The sequence below is a fragment of the Amphiura filiformis genome, chromosome 4 (assembly GCF_039555335.1).
Source record: "Amphiura filiformis chromosome 4, Afil_fr2py, whole genome shotgun sequence".
Lineage (NCBI taxonomy): Eukaryota > Metazoa > Echinodermata > Ophiuroidea > Amphilepidida > Amphiuridae > Amphiura > Amphiura filiformis.
In genome coordinates, this window is record NC_092631.1 from 3632955 (window position 1) to 3654096 (window position 21142).

At 34.6% G+C, this 21142-nt stretch overlaps 1 protein-coding gene across 1 annotated transcript in view; it reads left to right on the plus strand.

Moving 5' to 3' along the window:
- The first annotated feature begins 337 nt into the window (after window positions 1–337).
- LOC140149631 (uncharacterized) overlaps window positions 338–21142 on the plus strand; it is a 122372-nt gene continuing 101567 nt past the window's right edge. Inside the window, exon 1 of the mRNA XM_072171711.1 lies at window positions 338–523. The gene's annotated coding sequence lies outside the window, so the exon portion shown is untranslated. The remainder of the gene's footprint in view (window positions 524–21142) is intronic.

Genomic DNA, 21142 nt, shown 5'->3' on the forward strand with positions numbered 1-21142 from the left:
GCTGCTCTAGTTTTTCTGGTCATGTGATTTCGGAATATTGCAAAATAAACCCGCCCGCACACCATCACTAGCACTGCGCATGTTGACTGGTACGGTGCACGGCGATGACGTATTCTAGGTTTCAATCGCAAAGGCTTTCGGGAGTGAGCAAAATGGTCTATTCTATCAAGTTTACCTGTATTTTATGACTTTGAGGTCACGTAGTTGCCTCCAGGGACGTGAATTTTGTATTTTGTTATTTAGAATGGAAAATTACTCAACCATTAACACGCTCTGTGAATTTGACCACAGACAATTGGAAATCTGTGATTTGACCTATCTAGCTGTGTATGTGCAATACGTGTATACGTGCGCCCATCATATCAACTAGGGAACACTATAGCTATATTCTCGGAGTTTTAATTTTAGAAACAATTAAAAAAAATAACGGTATCTCAATTTCAGCAACATTTTGTGTCAAGTCACACCATTGGGGATATCGACTATAGCATCAGGAACCTGTGTAGGCCTTATATTGTCAGAGGTAAGTAGTACAACAAGTCATCATAATTAACCTACCTAGAAGTTTTTCTCAATTCGACATGTATTATTTGATAGTATGTATTGTATTATTCACTGAGCATGTTTGTAGAGAGCCAGCTTATCCGTTGTTAGGCGCTTATCATCATAGAAGTACTTCAAAATCAATTGCCATTGCAGTGTGGTATTTCCGTCCGTGATAAACAAACTACTATTTAGCACGCTCGTAATATCATTATGCATTTAAAGTGTATTTTGGTCAATCATACATAGTAATGCTATTCTAATTTAATTATATTGATTTAATTGTTACTGCCTAAATGTATTGATATTTATTTATACAAATGACTCTTGTTTACATTTAATTTTATTACTTTGTTGAGCTATAGTATCACTTGTATATTGATGCTGATGATTGATGAAAATAAAATATGAATGAATATGAATATGAATATAGTAGTATAGTACTACCATAGGGCGCCCCCTACTTTCTATTTTAAAGGTATTTATAACGTTAAAAAAATACTCATTTTCAATTATTATATAAAACTAAATTCGAGATTCGATAAAAAAAAAGTTGCGAATCTTTCAAAATGTGTGCTTCTGGTTTTTATTTTCCTTAATATTGTTTTTAAATTTAAAACGAGGTAAGAGACTTAAAATATAATAAGACTTGATTTAAGTGTGGTTGTTTTTTGATGGGTTGTTGTTGTACAGTGTGGGGTTTTTTTTGTAAAAAAATATTGGTAAATATATACATGGCTGATTTTGAAATTCCTGGAGAAGAAATTCCTTTAGATGATTTTGAAGAGGGAGATGCCTTGGGAGAACCGACTGAATGGGACGCCTATGATGGCGATATGATTAGTACCAATCCATCGCATTTTGATGAGCCGCCCGGTGAACTTATTCCTTCATTTTCATCTAAAGACAAATTTTATCAAACACTCAAACGAAAAGGGTGGAAAGTGAATTTAGATACACATTCAAAAACAAAGGTAGATTTTTTAGAAGACACAGAAACAGATCAAGTTTTTGCTTCTGTTAAAAATCTAAAAATAAGACTAACAGATCCTGAAAATCCAGATAGATTTTTATCAATTAATACAACTAGGCGGTTACCCGTATCTCGCGGTTTTCGGCTATCATGGTTATTGGCTTTTGCAGATCTCAAAATCAGGGTGTGTCCTTTGGCTGGGATCACTTTCCTCACAGCTGAGCTCAATTGCAGCGTTTTACAATTTGACCTTACATTCGCCCTCAATTTGAAATTTGACCTGACCTTTGACCATGGATGACCTAACAAACGCAAACCTGAGCTTCCTTGGCCAAAGTTACACCCACTCACAAAGTTTGAGCTCCATTATATGAGCAATTTGAAATTTTTACGTTTTTTGACCTATGACCTCTTAACCGTAGGTCTGACAAAAAGGTCACCGTGAAAACTTTTGTTTGTTAGTCCAAGGTCTACTCACCCACCAAGTTTGAGTTTCATAGAGGCAATTTGAAATTTCTACCTTTTTTTTACCTATGACCTCTTAACCGTTGGTCTGACGAAAAGGTCACCGTGGAAACTTTTGTTTATTAGTCCAAGGTCCACCCACCCACCAAGTTTGAGCTCCATAGATGCAATTTGAAATTTCTACCTTTTTTGACCTATGACCTCTTAACCGTAGGTCTGACGAAAAGGTCACCGTGGAAACTTTTGTTTGTTAGTCCAAGGTCAACACACCCACCAAGTTGAGCTCCATCGAGTCAATTTGAAATTTTTACCTTTTTTGACCCATGACCTCTTACCCGTATTTCGCGGTTTTCGGCTATCATGGTTATTGGCTTTTGCAAATCTCAAAATAAGGGTGTGTCATTTAGCTGGGATCACTTTCCTCACAGCTGAGCTCAATTGCAGCTTTTTGCAATTTGACCTGACTTTCGCCCTCAATTTGAAATTTGACCTGACCTTTGACCATGGATGACCTAACAAACGCAAACCTGAGCTTCCTTGGCCAAAGTTACACCCACCCACAAAGTTTGAGTTCCATTTATGAGCAATTTGAAATTTTTACCTTTTTTGACCTATGACCTCTTAACCGTAGGTCTTACAAAAAGGTCACCGTGGAAACTTTTGTTTGTTAGTCCAAGGTCCACCCACCCACCAAGTTTGAGCTCCATAGAGGCAATTTGAAATTTCTACCTTTTTTGACCTATGACCTCTTAACCGTAATTCTGATAAAAAGGTCACCGTGGAAACTTTTGTTTGTTAGTCCAAGGTCCACCCACCCACCAAGTTTGAGCTCCATAGATGCAATTTGAAATTTCTACCTTTTTTGACCTATGACCTCTTAACCGTAGGTCTGATAAAAAGGTCACCGTAGAAACTTTTGTTTGTTAGTCCAAGATGCATCCACCCACCAAGTTTGAGCTCCATAGGGGCAATTTGAAATTTCTACCTTTTTGACCTATGACCTCTTAACCGTAGGTCTTATAAAAAGGTCACCGTGGAAACTTTTGTTTGTTAGTCCAAGGTCCACTCACCCACCAAGTTTGAGCTTCATAGAGGCAATTTGAAATTTCTACCTTTTTTGACCTATGACCTCTTAACCGTAGCTGTGACGAAAAGGTCACTGTGGAAAGTTTTATTTGTTAGTTCAAGGTCAACACACCCACCAAGTTTGAGCTCCATAGGAGCAATTTGAAATTAGACTTCAATTGGACTTGACCCGGTCGTTGACCTTTGACCTTGTAAAATATAAACTGGTTCTTTCTCATATCAAGCTGCACCCACCCACCAAGTTTGAGGAACGTGCGACCCCTAGTCTCCGAGAAAAGCTGCGGACAAACACAGACAGACAGACAGACAGACAGAGATCCGGTGAATTATAGTAAGATTTAAAAAAATATTAACAAAAATTTAAGTCATAAAATTTCAGGTGATCAATTTATTGCTCTTCTTGGAATTAGAAAATTAACCCCAGAAGAAGTTGAAACATCAGTCAGCATTTTACCAGATGTGTATGACACGGAGCTTAGTTCTATTGAAAACCAAAGAGCAAAAGACGATTTTTACGAGTCAGTTAAACAACTTGGATGGGATGTGGACCCAGATGCATCAATTAGTTATAGAGTTGCTTTTATAAGGGACCTAACGACAAAACAGCTATATGCTCATTTTAAGGACAAACAAATCCCTTTAACTAGCCCCAAGGACCCTAATAAATATTTTGCGCCAAGCACAATACAACGAGATTTTGGTAAAGGTGGTGTTGCTTTTGTTAGGGATGTTCTTGGTATTAAAGATTTTAGCGGAGGCGCAAAACCAAAAATACCACTTGAACAACGGCGAGCTTTAAATGAAATAACTAATGATATTGAAACAACAGTCGGAAGTCCAGATCGTCCAGAAACTATAGAATTACAAGATGTAGACAAAGTTGAAGAAAGCATTAATACAGTTATGGAGACTAGCTTCACTAATATAACAAATGTTCCTGAAGAAAACTTATTACCACTTCGTGAAATAAGGGGTCTAAATCGTTCACTTAAAAACATGAGAACAACTGTTCATAACTTAATAGGTGAAAGAGAAGCCAAAAAAGAAAGATTAAGAGAACTTAAAACTATTGATGAAGAAGATATTTCTGAAGAAAACAAAAGAGAAATTGGACAACTAGAAGAACAAATTAAACTATCTGATAGTCTAATCCATGAATACGATGGCAAATTCAGAAGCCAATTTGAACGAATTAAACAAACAATTGATAAAATGCTTAATGAAGACATGACTTTAAACGAACGTCTTAGAACGTTATTTCGTGAGCAGGGAATATCAATAATTTCTATTATAACTGCTTTGGGTATGGTGATTGGTGTCATAGTTGAAGGAATTTTGTTAGCTGCTAAATCCGCAACTTCTGTAATTCCACCTGGTCCAAAACCACCTGGTCCAAAACCACCTGGCCCAAAACCACCTGGTCCAAAACCACCTGGTCCAACACCTGGCCCAACACCTGAACCAGGTATTAAAGGCTGGATAAAACAACAATTGCAGAACATTGCAAATTTATTGCTAAAAATAGCTGATAAAATGTTAATTGCTTTGCCCGGTATTATTGGAAGTATTGTAAGTTTTATACTAAAATCTGCTTCTGCTGTTATTGGATTTACGGCTGAACATTTATGGATATTATTAATAGCTATTAGTGGAATTTTGTATAATTATGTTATGCAATCTATTTCAAAGTCCAAATTAAAGTAGTGCCAGCAATTACTCCACCTACTGTTAAAAGTAATTTAGTTTCTTCATGTGTAAGTTGTTCTTCTTCTTGAAGTAAAGGTGTATCTGTTTGGGTCAAAGTTTGAACAGGGGCCGTATCTACAAGTGTAGTATCTGTCTGAATAGGCGCATCATCTTGAGGTAAATTATCAAGTGTATCAAATTCACTTTTGGGTTCATTATTAAGTTGAGGTGGATCAAATGTTTCTTGAAGTGGTTGCTCATCATTAACATTATTTTGGCCTAATTGTATTTTTTTAATCTCATCAGATGATGCAATTAGAATCAAATTATTATACCCATTAATTGTACCAATATACAAATCCATATCGCTGGGTATCATATACAATCCCAACCCAACAACATAATCAACCTGGCTTCTAGCAAATTGTAAAGTGGATTGGTATCGCCCAATTGAACTTGGAAGGTCAACTTCAGAATTTATTGCATCTTCAACATTAGCTAAAAATTGTTTTTGTGCATCAAATGCTTTACCTGTTCCTAAAATTGATGACCTTGACTGAGATTGTGCCCCCAAAATTGCCCATACATAAGTGCGAATAGAGTCATTAATTCTTGTTATGCCGGCTTGTGTAAAGCCCTTGCCGTAATCAATCACAAAACTTCCAATCGCTGACATTGGGCTTCCATCTGAGCTGGTATCAACCGTATCAGATTGGCGAGTAAATGATTGGTCCATCCAAATTTTATACGTTGCATCTTTAGTGTTGCCTAAAAAGTTTACACGGCCTTTTATGAATTGGGTAAAGTTATTGACATTTGGGTTTACAGCAAGTTCTACCTTATCGTTTGTTTTCAAGCTAAAATCATGGTGATATGTTCTTGTAAATTTGGCTGTGCCCATTCCATTCCATTCATCTAGTTTTTGTCGAAAATTGCTATTGGTGGAAATTCTAAATTCGTTGCAAATTTTTTCAAACGCACTCATGTCTATTCCATTATTTAAAGGATTAAATGATTCTTCTGCAGGCAGTGGACAATTCATTTCATTAAGGGGGAACTACACCCCTGCCCAATTTTGTGCCTAATTTTGCATTTTTCTCAAAAATTATAGCACATTGGTGACAAACTAAGATATGTATATTATAGGGGCAAGGACTACAACTACTCCACTGGAAATTTAATTTCAGCACAGACAGCACTTGTGGAGTTACAGTCAAAAATGAGGGAAAACCAACATTTGATCAATAAATCAATAACTACTTGCCTTGAGTTGCTGAATTTTCAGTGCAGTAGTTGTAGGTCTTGCCCCTATAATATACATATCTTACCTGTCACCAATGCGCTATAATATTTGAGAAAAATGCAAAAATAGGCAAAAAATTGGCCTGGGGTGTAGTACCCCTTAAGAATTTGACGAATTTGATAGTATGCGTGAAATCTATACAGACTTCGAATCATTGGATTTATATGTCGTAAATGGTTATATTTTGATATTCCACACCCAGAAGTAGCACACCATACAGCAAAGTTGAGTTGGTTTTGCCAAAACTGCATTGGGTTAGAGATCCAATCATTATAAATTTCAGGATTTTCTACTCTTGGTAATTTATAATCAATCCATATATTTGGAAAGCGAACAGAAAATGTTTTGCGTTTATTTACTTGTATAGTTTGGTTTACTAAACTAAATCGATGTGTTGGTTCATATACTCCACCTACACGATAAGTTGCATCTTGATTAAACTTGAATGATGATGGAATACTCATAATTATATATTATATAATATAACAACATTTTACTCATAGTTAGACTATCTTTTGAATAAAGTGCTCAACCCCAAAAGGGAGAGCGTATAAAAATTCAAAGAACAGACCTTCCAGAATAGGTAGTCGTTACTCTGAGTTTCATGCCTATTGCCTTTTAGGCATGAAACTCAGAGTAACGACTACCTATTCTGGAAGGTCTGTTCTTTGAATTTTTATTATATAATATAAATATGTTTCTCACAATAACAGACGCCAGTAAAGGCAAACCAGTTCAAACAATTCCAAAGTGATGTTCATGAACTGGACTTTGATTTTAAAATAGAGTGGGGCAATGAAGTTGGGCATAAACTTGACAATCATGCCCTACCCATTGATTTAACGCTGGAAATTAACCCTGCACGCTGAAAAAAACACTAATATATACGAGTATGTCCATTTCAGAACACAAAACACATTCAAGCATTTGGGGATATGAAGAACGTGTAGAAAACAAGGGCACTGAGTGGAATACTGGGCAAGATCTTGATTTAAACGGGAAAAGAATTACAGAGAACAGATGCTGCAACGGCTGGTTATGTTAGCAATTATGCTTCACACCTGCAGAATAGCAAAGTTGAATGGTCAGGGGGACAAATGACGGGAGAATTAAGTCTTGGTAATCACAAACTTACTAACGTCGGAAATCCAGAAGATAATAAAGACGCTGTAAATAAACAATATGTTGATAAATTAATAGAAGGTGAACATGAAGTTATTCCATACGACTTAGGAAGATACATTGTTTTCCCGCATAAAGATGGCAGTAAGACATACTTTTCTGTTAGAGCTAGGAAGAGAATTGATTTAACTAATGCAATTGAGGTTGAAATTAAGAATAACATTGCAGATAGTGCTGAAAATGAATTTAACAATCAGCCAACTAATATAATAATAACTAAAGACATTAATTTGCTGCCAAATTCTGATAAAAATCTAGGTACAATGGAATTAAATGCTCCACTTCAAATTATATTTAGGCCTGGCATCTATAGATTGGCAACTCCATGGACTTTACTCTTTTCGGCACGACCTAGAGAACCCCCAATCACTTCAGAACATTTATCCAGTTTAACCTTTAACCAAAATGCTAAACAACTATTAATTAAGTGGACAGCGAATAGCTTCAAGTATGATGATAATTCAAATTTTGAAAATGCTATAGTTCACAGCGTAGATACAGCACAACTAAATCATATAGCGATAGAATATACAGGAACTAAACTTTGTGTGTGGCTAAACGGAAAACAAAAGGAAGCGCATAATAAAACATTAGGCAATCTCTCTGTTATATCTTTGGGTGTTAAAGAATTGGGAATTGTAAGTCTCTACTCCAGAAATTTAGAAAAACAAGAAATTATACAGCATTTTATAGATCACCACGTTTTAAATTTTACAAATGACAATGTGCTAATATAATCACAAAAAAATATCTATATTATATATGCCGCAGAAAAACCCAACAGCACCACCACTTTATCCAGATTTATCACAGGTGGAACAACCACCACCTGAAGATGGAGGCATGTCATTTAGACTAAAACAAATACGTGATATACGCGATTATTTAGAAAAAGAAGCAGAAACGCGTGGAAGATTAAGAAGAAGATACAAATCATTTTTCAACGCTGCACATTATACCAACGCTGGTTCTAGTTTAGTTGCTATTGGTTCAAGTACAGCAGCTGCTGTTTCATTAGCAACAGGCATTGGTGCAATTGCATCTATACCTTTAGGAATCACATCTATTGCAACTGGTGTTATTGGTGTAATAAGTTCTGGAATAGCTAAGCTTGTTTTGAAAAAAGTAGAAAAACATGAAAAAATCAAATTAATAGCTTTATCAAAATTATCTAGTGTAAATGGTCTTGTAAGCAGAGCTGTGATAGATAATCAAATAAACAATGAAGAATTCCAAGTGATTTTGCAAGAAATGGAAAATTACCGCGAACACAAATCACAAGTAAGAAAGAAAATTCGCAATGACTTAAGCATTGAGAGAGAGGAAGAAATTCGTGAGGAGGCAGAAAAAAAGGACTTCTGAAGGCCAGGAAATGGCGATGGCAAACCTCCAGAATATACTGAAACATACAGAGACAACGACAAACACAGATTCAGTGTAAAATTAGTATGTTGTTCTTATAACAATGTGGAAATAAATTAATGTTGGGAAAAAAAATATTTCTATATATATACACATGGCAAACATTTCAGTTGAGCAATTTAACCAAAAAATTCAAGAACAAAAAGACTCATTTGATGCTATCAAATGGCGAGAAATTCAAGCAGACCACATTTATACACTTACAAATGTTGAATATTTTGATACACAGTACGGAGAGGGGTGTGTTGTAGTACTTAATGGTGATAAGGTTTGGGCGCCTTCCGGTTTGGCTAAAAGACTAAAAACAGATGGTAAACCTTTCCCCCGCTTTATTAGATCAACAGGCCTAAAGCAAAGTAAAAAGAATCCTGCACAAACGTACTATGGTTTTGATTTAGTGTAAAAAGAAAAAAAAAAAAAAATGAAATTCTGCTATTGTTAAATTTTGAAAAAAGTAAAACGTTTTTAAAAAAAAAATATCCTATAATATAACATGTCAACTGAATACGGCCACAAACTTAATCCCTACCGCAAACTTCGAAAACCAAAAGGCGTTAAAGGCATACAACGTACTCTCTACAACACCCACGTGCCAAGCACAATTGACCAAGGTGGTATTTTAACTGTAAGATTTCCTGATCTTGGCAAAGATGATGTTATTACTCCGGGTACATCAAAACTGTCTTTTAAAATAACTCTTAATTCTGAAAACGACGCCAATAGAACAATTGTAAATAATCTTGGCCGAGCAATTGTAAGCAAACTTGAAGTAAAACTAGAAGGTCAAAGTGTTTTTGTTTTAAATGACAGTGATATATTTTTCTGTTATCAAGACTTGTGGAAAACTCCAAAAGAGCGTGAAAATGCTGTCTACCAAGGAATTCAATCAGAAGCAGTTAGAAAAATTAGAATCAACGCCGGAGACAAAGGCGCCATCGCAAAAGATGTTGCAATTGGAACAGCTTATGATAATGTTTTTAGTATTCCTTTAGACTTTGAACTACTTGAATCGCACATGCCATTTTTTCAAAGCGAACTTAAAGACCGCTTATCATACGAACTTACATTTAATAATTATGGCAAGGTTGTAGTAAGCACAGACGCAAATGCAACTTATACTATTTCTGATATTTATTTGGAGTTTGAAACAATAACTTCTCCTGAACTGGTTGTTATGCTAAAAAATCAACACAAAGGCAAATCCACTGTACTTTACGACCGGGTAATAAGACACTCTCAGCTATCCTTAAATAAATCAGATACAGTGTGGAATATTTCTATGGCACCACGAGCAAAAAGCATGAAAGGAATTCTAATACTATTTGTTGATCCTGCAAATGGTGGCGGTTCATATAGCAGAGATACAGAAAAGTTTTACAATCCTAAAATTACAAAAGTATCAACAACCCTTGATGGAAATCCAAATCAACTATTTGCAAGTGGAATGAAACCACATCAACATTTTGATGAAATAAGAAAACACTTTGCTGATGGTCGACATCGTGCTAATCCCCAAGTTGCAAGAACTTGAATTGGCTGATGTTTCCTTGTCTGATTACTTAACTTCAAAGTATGGACTTTGGCTTGATATGCGCGTTTCAGATGATGATTCATTACATGGCAGTGGAAGACGAATAGAGGGCGCTAGTCAATCTATTCAAGTTGAGATAGAAAAAAATGCTGAAGCCGTTGGTGAATTAAATGCACACGTATATTATATTCAGGATGCTCAACTTAACTTTGAAAACGGCAGACTTATCAATGCAATGTATTAATTTATTTAGTAATATATACAGTCTAAACGCAGGACAACCGATCTTTTGTTCTGCTTAGTCGCGCTAAAAGTCGATCGATACATGTTAAAATCAACACAATTCCGAGATACACCTTTTGCTATGAAATTTATTTTCTCGGTCAAATATAAAGCAAATTTTTTTTTTCTTCAGTAATGTCAAATAAAAACATAGTGCTTGGATGAACATTTTTTTAAATCCTGGTGTTAAAATTAAGCATCAAATTGTGTCTTTTAGTGTGATATTTTTGATTTTTATAGGCCTTTAGTTCGCCCGTGAGCTTTTTACAGAATTCATTTTTAGCGTCTCAAACTAATATAGTTTGCTAAAGAAAGATATTTCCCACCTCTGTAAAGCACATCGTGTGGGTCTATATATTATAGTTTTGTCAGAATTTCCGTTTTTATTTTACCCTTTTCCCCTTCATGGTCCGAAAATGTCAAACTTAGTACTTTACCTCGAGAGCAACCAGCAGAAATAATCGATATTTCAATTGTTGTCAACCCAGGTCCCTTTTCCATTGAAAACCAGGATTGCCTGACCAGCGATTTGGTAGCCCAAATCCCCAATTCTGGTAAATGAGGTGGATTTTGAAAATTTGCTCCCGTGATAGCCTGCAATTTCAATTTATAGGGGCTATGGATTCCATGATTATGAAAACCATTTTGTCTGTTTGTTTGTTTGTTTGTTTATTTATTTACCTAGGATGAGGTCCATGGGAAAATCCACTGTCCAAACCTAGAAAACCCCCCCCCCCCATCGGGGGTTGGCATTTTCATTACACCCTTCAGACTTGCGTTCGGGTTTGTGTAGGCCTATTTGTCATAATTTAGCGCTATAAGACCTACTTTCTAAATGTATAGCTATAGCCGTGCTATATAAATATTATAAGGTACCGGTATGTAATATTATGTAGGCCTATGGGGGTGGGGTGGGTACTCAACACATTTTAACCATGACTTACAATGCAAGGCTCATTGTTACCATAAATGATTTTTCCTTTAGGTCATTATAATAGGTTGTTATAAACTTCCGTGTTTAACCTTGTATTGTTTTGGCTGCTTCATTATGACTTTCGGTGGGTTTAAGCAATTTCAAACAAACACAAACAAAAGGCACTATACCGAAACACTAGGTAATTTCTTTGCTATATTGAAGTTCTGGCAAAACTGTATCCAGGCCGGGCACCCAGAGATATCGATCCACAATGCTAGTATTTCACGCGTGGATTTGAAATTTTTTCAGCTGGTAGTCAAAAATTATGGAATCAAAACGGAAATTCTGACAAAACTATGATATATCGCTCACGGTGATGTGCGTTAGAAAGTTGGGAAAAATCCTTCTTTAGCGAACTATATTACTTTGAAAAGCTAAAAGGTTGATCCAAAAAAAAGGCTCGCGGGCAGAGTTGAAGCCTATCAAAATCGAAAATCTTACACTAAATGACTGAATTTCACGACTAAGTTTAACACTAAGATTTGAAAAAAAATACAGTATCAAGCATTACAGTTTTTCCTGACATTTACTGAAAAAATGAAAATTATTGCTTTTCATTTGGCCGAGAAAAAAATTTTACACTGAAAAGGTGTAACTCAAAATTTTGTTCATTTGAATACCAAATTCGATCGTTTGTATTGCCTTATTAAATGACTGAGTGAGCCTTGCAGAACAATAACAATCGGTTGTCCAGCGTCCTAACTGTATATGTCGGTAAAACAAGCCCATTCAGCAATTATTTGTGGTGCTACTGGTTCCGGTAAAACAGAGTTTACATTAGATCAACTTGAAACAGAATATCGTAATTTTTTTAAATACATCATAATCATTTGTCCCACATGGAGATATAACAAAGCTTATCTAAACCGTAAGTGGTTGTTTAATGATCCAGAGCATATTTTTCTTATTGATCCGAAGGAATTATTGTCCAAAAGCGATGACCCTTTGAATGATACATTGAAATTATTTTTTGATACACACGGAAAGTTAGACGATAGTCATGTGCTTTTTTTAATTGATGATTGTAGCTCGCAAAAAGGTTTGACACGGAAAAAACGAATGTTATCAGAGTTAGCTTTTAGTGGAAGACATCTTAATTGTTCTGTTTGGGTTCTTACACAAAAGTATAATTCTGTCCTTACTGATCTGCGTGAACAGATAAAATGGCTGGCTTTATTTTACTGCAAAGATAGAGATTCTTTTGACGAAGCCATTCGTGAAAATGATGTAATACCGTCATTAGAAGAAAGAAAAAGAATGCGCGATTTATTAGCTGAACATAAACATTCAAAGCTGATACTAATTACAGAACAACCAACAAGTTATAGGTTTGAAAAATAAATTCTGGTTAAATATATGCTTAGTGAAATATATCAAATAACAGGCATCATTGCTAATATTTGCATTATAGCAAGTGTATTTTTTTAGTTATTAAAGTGTCTCAAATAAAAAAATATTTTCATCATATATACATGGAGATTGATAAGCTGCTGGAACAAACTTTAAATGAACAACCTGCTACACTATTACCCCAAGAAAGTAAAATAAAAGATCGACTAATACAAGTTGTTATGAGCGGAAAAAGTACGTTTTATCTCGGCAAGCAATATAGCACAGATGAAATAGAAAAACTGGACGAGACGCAGTTAGCAAAATTATACGCAAGATATGAAGCTACTCTTGAGGTTTAATAACAAAACTTTAAAACAACACATGGTTTATGCTTACACAAGAACAGTTGAATGTCTTTGCCCAACGGTTAGCCAAGGACGTTTTGCATTACAAAATACAAATGAATTAAATAACAATTTAAACAATCCTCCTTTTGTAGACTTGGCACTGACTTCACTTACTTGTAAAATGTATCATGAATACGGTCATTTTTTAGATCCACTTGAAGCCGCTTTGTTAACAAGTAGTTTTGTTAAACTAGTTAATCAACAAAATTTTAATTCATCTACTCCACTGGTAAATTTTAATCAGCCAAATAATCTACAACCTGGCAACAATCAGCATGTCAATTCATCAAATTATCAGCCACCTACGTCAACTAGTTATCAACAAAATACTAACTATCAATCAGCTACGTCAACTAGTTATCAACAAAATACTAAGTAGCTGTCAACAAATTTTACCTAGCTATTAACAAAAAATATTTGCTACAAATATACTATGGACCCAGAAACAATTATTAATGAAAATGCTGAAGAGACTCCAAAAGTGGAAACTCCAAAAGTGGAAACTGCAAAAGTGGAAACTCCAATTACTAAAAAAGAAAAAAAACCCAAAACGCATAGAACAGGGAAGAAAATTAGCAGAGTGGAACAAAAAAAAATAAACAACTTCTAAAGCAAGCCAATAAACCATCTGCTGTACAAAAAATTACTTTTGAAAATACACCTGAACAAATTCGTAATGAATCAACGTATGATTCGACAAATCAAATTAATTACCGCATTATCGGTGGGACAATCGTTGGTGGGTTAGCTATTTTTCTTATGTATTTTATACAGCGGGGAAATGTTGTAGAGCAGGAATCTTTAGTACAACAAACACCTAAACAAACACCTGAACAAATACCTGAACAAATTCCTAAACAAGATCCTTTTAATATGGATTAGTAAAAAAAAAAAAAAATTTCAATAATATAATGGACCCAAACACAATGGTTAACGGAGCATACCACTCAGCAGTTTTGAGTGGATTGATACTTACAAACTCAATGATTGCTAAAAAAATTCTTAAAGTAAAGCCAGCTGATCTTGGTCAATTAAGTTTAAAAGATGGAGCAATGCTAACAATCAATGTGTATATATCAGTAATGATTAAAAATGCCTTGATAAAAAATGGTATATTACCTCCTAATATAAACCCGATACCAAGTGCATAAAAAAAATAGTGTATTATTATATAAATGGCATCAGCTGCAATACTTATGATTGGCGGTGCTATTACAAATGCCCTTGCATTTTCAGGAAGTAATTTTTTATTTAGTCAAATAAGTGGATCGGCAGAGCGTAAACGGCATAATTTAGCCATGGAGAAACTTTCACATGAACGAGATAAATGGAATGAACAACGTTTAGAACGAATTGATTATGTTAATAAAAATTTAAACAAGAAGGACATGCAGAAAGAACTTTTCAAAATGTAGATCAAGCCATGCAAGAATATTATTATTTGACTGGTGATAATTTACAATTTGCAGCAGAAATGCCACCAGAACCACAATTATCAGATTTTCTTGAAGAAGATCAAAAATCAGCATTGCAAAAAGGGGAAATTGCAATTGTTGGTGTATGGTTATTAATTACAGGATATTTAACTTACAAATTTATTTGAAGTTTTTTTTATAAATAATTTGCCATTCTGATTCTCTTTTTATAAGCGTTGCTGAACTTGGCAAATGAATAAAGTTTAAAAAGTGTCTGTTTTCCATATCATCTAGTGGTAAAATTAAATCAAAAATCTTAAAAACAAGATAAGGATATGATGGAGTGTTAGGACCAAAGCCTTGATTTTTTTCTCGTATTTCTTCGCGGGCTTTAATAAAATCAACAAATATTTTTTTAGCCTTATATAAATACTTTAAGGGTATGCTACGTAGCCTAACACCTGTTAGTTCTTGATAGAAGTAGGTTGTATGTTTGTAGTATTTAGAAAGCTTTAGTGTTTTTAAAATGTTTCTCATCTCCTCAGGTGTTAATTCACAAATGTTGTTCTGCACAATATAATCACGTATAGTGTTTAGACTATTTCCAACTGTAGGCGGAGTATTAAATCCTAAAATTTGATCAATCCAATTTGTGAAATGTTTTTCACAATCATGAGCTGGTTTTTTTGGAACATAGATTCCATTAGGCAGTTGGTCATCCATAAGTGTTTGGTCTTGATTTTTTATACGGCCACAATTTGGACAGCATAACTTATATTCATCTGGTTCCATTGGTATTTGGCAGTCAGGGCATTGGTCAGTTTGACCTGTTCTTATATTATATATGTCATTTTGCCATTTTTCATAGTCCTTAGTATCTAAATATTTTGTATGCATTTCCAAAAAAATTTCAGCTAATCCTGCAGCTTGTATGTCATCCAATCCAGTAATTCCTTGAAGGCTTTCAACAAAATTATCTGTACTCATTATATACACAAGCAATATCATGTCTTTAAATGAAAAAAAATTATCTAAAATTTATTACAGTCCTAAAGGATACTGGAGAGGTATATCTGCAATTAAAAAATTAGCCTCATCTGCAAAGGTCTCTGAAGAAGTAGCAAAAAATTGAATACATGAATACAAAAGCCACCCAAGTCCATGGGAAGTGATTTTAGAGAAAACCTGTGTATCATTTTAATTCCTTCAGTTAGATTTACCTGGTCAATATGGTAAGTTTTACGTGCAAATGAGTGGATTAACCTGTATTAGGTATGACGATTAGCATTTCAGGGACTTCGTGGGGTTCATTTTAAATTTTGGACTTGGGTGGTTTTTTGAATCATATACAAAGACAACAATGTTAGAATGAGCTTACCACTAGTAAGATAATACAAAATAGAGCACACAGGTATGTATAATGTTGATAAGCATTCTGCCATGTAATATAAACCACACACTTTCTTTTATTAAACCCATTTTTTTTCAAAAGTCACTCTCTAGCAATGAATGTGTTACAAGTGGACTTTTATACATACTGGATTTTAATCAATGTGTTACAAGACTCAAATCAAGGAATTGGGTGATTCTTTCATACATGCTATTTTTCACATGCTCAATAGACACAGAGGATGAATTTGAGTTGTTCTTTCATACATATGACAGGCCTATGTATAGCAACAATTTCCCATGCTTAACTCAATTTGGCCAAAGTATGGACTTGGGTGGCTTTTGTATTCATATATTCAATTGGTTAAAAAAACAAGCAATATGGCAAATTTATTTACCTGCACCAAAATATATTCCTAGACCAAAATTTAATATTACTATTCCCAATCAAGCGCATCAAGCAGACTTGTTATTTTTACCTCATGATCGCTTGCCAAGAGAGCGTAAAATATTTAAGTATGCACTAACTGTAGTAGATGTCGCTTCTCGTTATAAGGCTGCGGAACCGCTTGCTTCAAAAACTTCCGACGAAGTTGCAAAAGCGTTTTCAAATATTTATAAGCGTGGACCATTAACATGGCCTGAATTATTACAAGTTGATCCAGGTCGTGAATTTATGGGAGAAGTTAGCAAATTAATGAAATCAAAACATGTTGCAATAAGAAAAGGTGAAACAGGTTTACACAGGGCACAGGGAATCGTCGAAAGATTTAATCTTACTTTAGAAAACAAATTATTTGGACATCAGTATGCTCAAGAAATTTTGATGGAAGCAAGAAGCGAAAAAAATGTGCGATCCACAGAGTGGGTCGCTCGTCTGCCAGATGTAATCAAAGCATTGAATAATGAATCAACTAGATTAATAGGTCAAAAGCCATCAGAAGCCATAAAAAATAAAACTGTTGCAGTAAAATCTTCTGCACCAACAAAAGAAACAAATGAAGTACGTTTACCATCTACTGTAGGTGCGCGGTATTTATATCAACCTGGTGAACTTGAGGGCGGAGAACGCAGAAGAAGTACGGACCCTATATGGAGTTTAAATGTGTATCGGATAGAACAAAGTGTTATAAAACCCGAAGAACCTATTCTGTATTATCTTAGTGAAGGGGCTCCAAAAAGAGGTTTTGTTCATGAGGAATTACTTGTTGTTCCTCCCAACACAGAACTACATCCCGAGGGCGTAATGACCAAAAGCTAGTGTGTTAATTCCATCATTAGCAATCCATCGTTTTGTATCCAAAGGAGAAAGTGAAATTTTATTTAAATGAAGCCCATATATTTGGTGATTTTCACTTCTTAACATATTCATTCCGTGTCGGAAGATTGTTTGATTAAGCAGTGCTTCTTTGTAGTTTTCATGATTTATATTTTTTTTCACAACACATTTTTAACGCCTTTTGCCTTTCGTATGTTTCCGTCATCTTTTACGATAGAATACATTTTAGGTCTTAATCCAACATATTCAGTAATTGGTTTACCTGCACATTCGTCTTTCATTTTTCCAAGCACTTTTTTATTTTCAGTGCTATGTAAATAATGATCTTGGGGGGTAGTCGTTAGTGTCATAAAGATTCATGTGTTGTGCCATATCTTTGTACACGTCTTCAGTTTGTATGTGCATTAAAAATGAATCAGTGTCGGTGTAAAATAAATTTACTCTATTGCCATACTGTTTTTTTCATTTCCTTGTAATAAAAATTATACATTAATAATTTGCTCAAGTCAAGAATAGACATGCCTACGTACACAGGTCGACTAAGATACAATTTACTTTTATACATGTGCAGTGCTGCTAAATCATTGTCAAATATTTTTTGTCTTGCAAATGATGGTTGTGCAATTAATTTTCTTAGCTTTGTTTCTTCAGATGAACGCACTAGTTTAACATCAACGCGTTTGCGTAAGTTTTCCATTGTTTTGCCAAACACAGAGTTGTTCATTAATTTATACAAATCTTTTTCAAAGTCATTTGTTGCTTGCTTTCTTAGTTCAGTGTTCATTCGGATGTAAGGTTCCATCCATGGTTTTTGATCAAATTGCAACACTCTATGTACATATTTTAGCCGCATTCCTAATGATAAGTATAATTGTAAGTTTCTGTAGTGTACGATGTATTTTGTTTTGTTTCTTAGATTAGGCACAAGTTTTTTAATTTTTGTTAATTTTTGATTGCCTAACAAATTTTTCTGATAAGGATATGCATGTCGTGTATTTCAGGTGGATATTCTAAATCAACTTCTAAGATATATCCTTTATCAGCATTTGGGGGATGATTTATTATTTGTGCTAGGTTTTGAAGTCGTGTCCATTCAAACTTTCCTATAGGCAAAGATTGACTCATCGCCCACCCATAAAGATTATTTGCATCCAAGTACATTATATGACTTGGTTTTTCATTGGGATTAAAATCAGGAGTAAGGATATTATTTGCCTTTGCACCACGCTTTGAGACCATGCTTATTCCTCCTCTTAAACCTTTCTCAATAAACAAATGCATGTCATAGTCTGTTAGTAATTCTAGCTGAATTTCAGTTTTCTTGAGTAATGCATCCCAGCTTAAACCTGGAGATGTGAAATAGTGTGCAGGATCTAACTCGTATTGTTTGAGACAAGTTGTTCTGAAATTTTCAAACACGTCAGCTAAAAGAAACACATCTGTCCTAAGATAAAGATCATGGTAATCGGCTAGCGTCTGACATCCAAAAGTTCGCCATACATTCTGAGCATGCTCATAGTCATTTGCAGAAACACTTTCATCTGTTAGTGAACTATAAAAATCATCAATAGCTGGCAGTTGTGTTTCTTGAAAGCGCTCCCAACTATCCATGTATTCATAAGGATAAATTCCTTTTCTAAGAAGCAGTGCGCGTTTTGTTTGATCAGGTTCAAATTTGGTTGTAATGTGAAAGTCTTCTTGTTTGTTTGCTTTGACTAATTTATCAAGTGATGCAAGAAGAAACTGGGCACTGTCAATAAAGCGTAGCTGACGTAATGAAAAAGAAATATAACGTTCTAAATTTTGAGGAATAACTTTAATGTTGCCATCCACTTTGCTTATGGCTTGCATGATTAAATGGGCGTCATATCCTTTAAGATTGTGAAACACAACTGGAATAACAGTTGTTTCTGGTTTTAATCCTAATTTTAAATTACACACGTAATGTGCTGCACCGCGGAACTTGCCTGTCAGATGACAGTGATCTCGTACTTTATCTAAGTAAGGCTTGTTGGTTTTTTATTTTGTTTTATTGTCATACGGTTTTTGCAAATATAACAATGAGTTGAATTATTATAATTATTCCAGTCTTCTTTAGTCATGTTTATAGGAAGTTGGGTTTTAAAAAATTCCTTTATTTCATTTTCTGTTTGCCCAAGACATTGCAAAAATACTTCAGCTGCATTAGGTCCTCTGTATGAAATTGGTTCCCACGTTTGTCCATCAGATCGTACAACGATATAAGTGAAACCGCACGCTTCATGTATCTGGGTCTTTTGAGTGCTGCTTTTGTCAGGATTTAATGCGGGGCCTTCAATTTTATTAATAATGGATTCAAAATCAGCATAGATTACAAATGGTGCTTTCATTTGCTTGTGCCAGTTTTCGAATTTTAATATTGATTTTTCTGGTTTTGGCGTTTCAATTCGAAGCGCTCTTTCACCATTTCCCTGACATTCTGGTTTATGATCTTCTAAAAGATCAGCACGTGTATAACCATGAAGACATCGTTCACAAAAGTATTTTCGATGCGGGTCTTTTGTTTGATCATTTAAAAGACGATTCAAATCTTTTATCCAAGTGTAATGTGTACGAATGCCATGCTTTTCATTTTGCTCAGTAATCATCAAATTAGTACGGGAAATATGAGAAGGTTGTTTGCTTAACTGATGTACTATTACACATCCTTTCCAACCAAAGACATTAATTGCAAGATTATTCATTTTTTCTACAAGATGTATTTGGTTAATAGGCGTTGGGGTGTCAATACTTGTAAAGTTTAAGTTGTCTTCAGTAGGGTATTTTCCAGGTCGGTCAGAATGATCTTGTGCAGGAAATAGCGCACTACGAAGAGACCAGCGTAAACAGTTGTCGTCTTTGTTTTTTACATTAATAATTGCTTGTTTATTTTTTAAAGCTGGTGGTAAATCAATGTATGAACCTCCACGAAGAGGCTGGTAATTTGCAATATTGATCCACAAATTTTCAACACGCACAATAACCCAATTTGAACCATTTTTAACCCACTTCTCAATTTTTTCTAGAATATAAGCAAAAACTTTATCCATGTTTATTTCATTTTCATTTATGATAGGAATTTGCTCATGATAAAATGTTGGGGTATTATATTACATCACCGTAATTATATTTAGACATCATTATTCTAAAGCCTAACTGAAATTTTAACGAACCTAAGGTTTTAACTTCCTGTGATAATATATTTTGAATTTGTGGTTTAACTATTTGCAAAAATGTAAGTGGATCTTGTTCATGATGGTATTGATCTGGAACATTCATTTCATATCCTTTTAAAAAATTTCCAATTGTAAAAGGAGTTTGCTTAAATTCTAAAGTCTTGGTTGTCATGGCTCTTTTGATTGGTTTTAAAGGAGTAGAAAGACCTTCAGGAACGGCTTTATTTAAAATATAATCTTGCGTCATCTCATTTCTTAAATCAGCCATTGTTGGAGGGTGATATAAAGTAGGCTGTTCTGGTGGTTTAAGGTTTAAAGCACGCATAAACCCAACACCATGGTTTTGCAAACTAGATTTGGAATAAAAATTACTAGAATTTTTAACTTTGCTAAGCGGAAACCATTCATTGTTGTACTGGACAAATAATCTGCCCGAATCGTCTAATGCAAATGCTTGGCTTATGTTTTCAGTAATGTTATGAAAGCTCATGAACTTTTTGACCTGGATATTTACAGCATCTTCCATATATTATATCTAATTTTTTTTAAGTCTTTAATTGCTTAAAAATAATACAAACCATTCTTAAAAAATGGGAAGCAATGCCACTTGACATACAAAACAAAATAAGAACTGAGTTAATGTCTACTTTTATATCTTTTGTTGGAAAAGGCAAACA